We start from the raw sequence: 3689 nt of genomic DNA on the forward strand, positions 1-3689 counted from the left end.
GAATTCTCCGAGTGCTGTGTTGGCCCGGGGCCCTCGGCGGTCCCGGTGACGCCGGGTTCCGCGGGGCCGGCTGCCGCCTGCAAACGCGGCTCTCCTGCCTCCCCCACGTCACCACGGTGTCTGCAAATGGTGCAGCCTGTTCCTCAGCATCTGCCCAAAGGCGGGAACCACTCGTGGAAAGAAAAGATGACCGTTCTTGACAGGTTTGACGGGGAGACTTCTGCCTGCCCCTCTGCCACCCTCCCCCTGCCGTGTGGTCTAATCGGCGAGGTAGCAGACAGCACATTCCCAGTGAGGACAGAGTGGGGACCAGGGGCGTCAGCACAGACCCTGGGGGCAGGACCTCGTTTCTCAGCCATTGAGATACTTTGGGTCCCAGCGTAGGGACGCTTGTCCCACGGGCCGAGCGGTCCAGGGCAGTGTAGGCGCGGCTGGTTCAGCATCACCGAGGACCCCCAGGTCACCTCGCCTCCCCGCTGCCCTGCCCCCGAGCCTCGCTGTTGGCCTCTGTCCTCACTGTTAAGTTCTCAGAATCCGCCCAGGGCTGTCACCGTTCTGGGCAGTACGGCTGACCCGGGAGCATTCCACAGGCAGGAAAAAAAGCAGCCCTATCTTCTGTTCTTTGAGAAGAACTTTCTAGAATTCTCCTCCTCACAAGCCCCGCTTCTCACTGGCCAAAACCTGGTCCGGGCCTTGGCCAGAAGCGTGAGACGATGATGACTGGCCAGTCAAGAGGCACCCCGACTGAGGAGGTCCCACCTCCCCCGAAGGGCATGGCACCAGGAAGGGCGAACAGGATTTGGGGTTCTGTCTCCAAGATGGCCACAACGGTGTCTGTCGCACCTGCCCACGGGCCATGCCACCTCTCTGAGCCTCACCTGTAGAAGGGGCCTAACGAAGAGGCAGGTGATCAAGGTAAGTGGGCCGAGCGTGGAGCCTGGAGCCTGACTCACGCAGGCTGTCAGGGACGGTGGCTAGTTTGTTGATTTTAGTAATCTTAATATGTCGTAAGACTTCACGCTTCTGAATATAAACAACGAGCCCATCCGTAAGTGCCTTCTGAGCTGGTGGCACCAGCAGCGGCCGGTTCCTGGTGAAGCTCCTGATGTGCTCACAGCCAGGAGCCTTGATGGACAGCACCATCGGGTGGAGTGGGAGGGTGAGGCCAGGTGGCCTGGAGGTGGCTCCGAGTTGCTACAAAGAGGCAAGACGCTGCCTTTGACAACTCCGCCTGGCCTGGAGGGATCTCCCCTCCCACCGTGGGGCTAGAATTTTGCAAAGATGGAGCTGGAGCTGGCAGAAGTGAGGGCGGTCGTGCTTGCTGGGGTGGGCCGCAGTGCTGCAGTGGGGCCATGGCCCAGCGGACACGGGTGAGCGTGACCGCTAGGTTCGGGCTCTCCAGAGAAACCACCAGTGGGGTCTCTCTGTGTGGGACATCGGATGTTAGAGACAGGCGAGGAGCCCTGTGAGCCTGGGCCTGGAGGCGGGTGTTTGTGGAGCAAACGTTCTGGAAGGTGAACCTGGGGCATGGCCAAGAAGGGCACTTCCAGGGGCCGAGGGAGCCGAGGGGTCGAGTGCGGGGAAAGGCCACCACCCCAGGAGGGCAGAGCGTGGGCTTCCCCTCCATCACCTGTGGGCTCTTTCCAGCAGCTTCTGGGACTGAGCTGGGGCCCGGACCCAAAGGGGGGCCATCTCCAAGGACCTGCCAGGCTCTCTGCCCGCCTGCATTACGAAAGGGCACACTCGAGCCCGTCCTGGCCAGGTCCGGGGCAGGAAGCCAGCCATTCTCTCCTGCCTGCGGGCTGCGTGTGCTCAGGGTTCGTGCACACACACTCTGTGCACACGCGCGCACCATTGCTGCCTGTCACACACGCATTCCCCAGCTTTGCCGTCCACTCTCACAGCACGCCACAGTTTACAAGAACTTTCGTGGTGCACCTGCTTCTTCTGCAGGTGACAAGGAAACAGGCCCAGGGAAGGGAAGGGACCTGCCCCACAGACCTGTCACCAGCTCCCAAACTCCATTAGCAACCAGCCGGGCCCCTCAGCGTTTACTTGAGTCCCCTGATGGCAGTGGCAAGATCAGAGCCAGCCAGACCGCCTGAGCCCCCCACCCCCGACAGTGCTCCTTTGGGTGTGTGTGCATTGTGTGTCTGTGTGACTGCCTGTGAGTGTGGTCTGGGTGCGTGTGTGTGGAGGGGCGGGTGGTGTGGCCCCTTGCCACGTCTGCGGACGCGGCTTGGCGGGTCGGGTCCAGTCTGGAGTGTGTCCTGTGTGGAGGCGTCGCGGGTGCACACCCGGGCACGTCCTGTGTGGAGACCTGGCATTGAGGGTCAGGAGCATCCGGCCTGGGCAGGCGGGGGGCTCCTGGAGATGTGTGTGAGGCCACGCTGAGTGGCAGCCCTGGTAGCTCATCCCAGGTGGGCGGGGAGGGGGACCCACGCCTCCCCGGGCTGGCAGCTGGCCTGGCTCTGCTCCAGCCATAGGCACCCACACTGCTCCTGGCCCCATCTGGGCCGGCAGAGGCCAACTTGAACTTTATCTCACCCTCACACCAGGCCATTCCTAAGACTCTGTGCAAATGTCACTTCCTCCGGAAGCTGTCCCCACTCTTCCCTAGATACTCCCTACACTCCTGGCAGAGCGGGGTATGCAAAGCTCCCCCATGGGCCAGGGTCTGCCCCTATGGCTCTGCTCGGAGCAAGGGCAGCAAGTGACCCCTGGCTCCTCTAAATATGGGGCCAGAGCCGGACCGAGGACCAGGTACCCCTAGGGAGCGCTGGGGTGGGGAGAGCAGGGATCTGGGGGCTGTGCAAAGATGGGGAGAGGGTGACCCTTGTACTTACATTCAAAGACAAGTGGGACCTGGACTCTGGCCTCAGGGCTGGCTTGAGGGGGGCGGGATGGATAAGCTCAGCAGCCTCTGCTTTCCACTGCACTCGCGCTTCTGTGGGGAGGCCGAGCCACCCCGCACAGCCAGGACGGGGCTGGGAGCAGGGCCCAGGGCCTGAGGGGCAGCAGGTGGGCCCCAGGTGCTGAGTGGGCACATTAGGAGGTGACTAAGGGTGTGCTACGCACTCGATGGCAGGGGGAGGCAAGAACACAGGCTGCAGGGACCTGCCAGCTGCTCACTGGGAGTGAGACAGGAGGGCCAGGGCTGGGGTGGGCTTCACTTATGAGGTCTCAGGAAGAGTTTTGCGGGGAGCATCCTGGTTGGGGACAAGATGGCCTGGAGCCCCTTCCTCAAAGCCCTGGATTCCCTGATGTGGCTGGCCCTGGAGCTTCCTCTCAGCCAGGCCACACTCCTGTTGCCACAGCCCTCCTGTCACAATGGGCTCTGTCAGCATTTGCTGAGTGACTGAGTGACCCGATAACTTAGTCACAGCACCCGACCCACAGAAGAGCCTCCAGCACTAGGTGCTGCTGCCCCCTGGTGGCTATGGACGGGAGGGCGGGCCTGGATGTGCAGATCCCTACGGCCACCCAAAGCCTGGTTTTGGAGCTGCTTGGGCCCGCTTTATAGTGGAGCTTTCTGTCCTTGTCCCACCTGAGAGATGAGAAGACCGAGGGCTGCAGGGGCACCTGATTTCCCATGATCCACACAGCGCACAGAATCTGAAGCCGAGTTCCTGGTGCCCCGGACTCAGGCCTTGTCAATAGGGCTCCCCGTTAAATGTGAATTTCGGAGA

The sequence above is a fragment of the Pteropus alecto genome, unplaced genomic scaffold (assembly GCF_000325575.1).
Source record: "Pteropus alecto unplaced genomic scaffold, ASM32557v1 scaffold61, whole genome shotgun sequence".
NCBI lineage: Eukaryota > Metazoa > Chordata > Mammalia > Chiroptera > Pteropodidae > Pteropus > Pteropus alecto.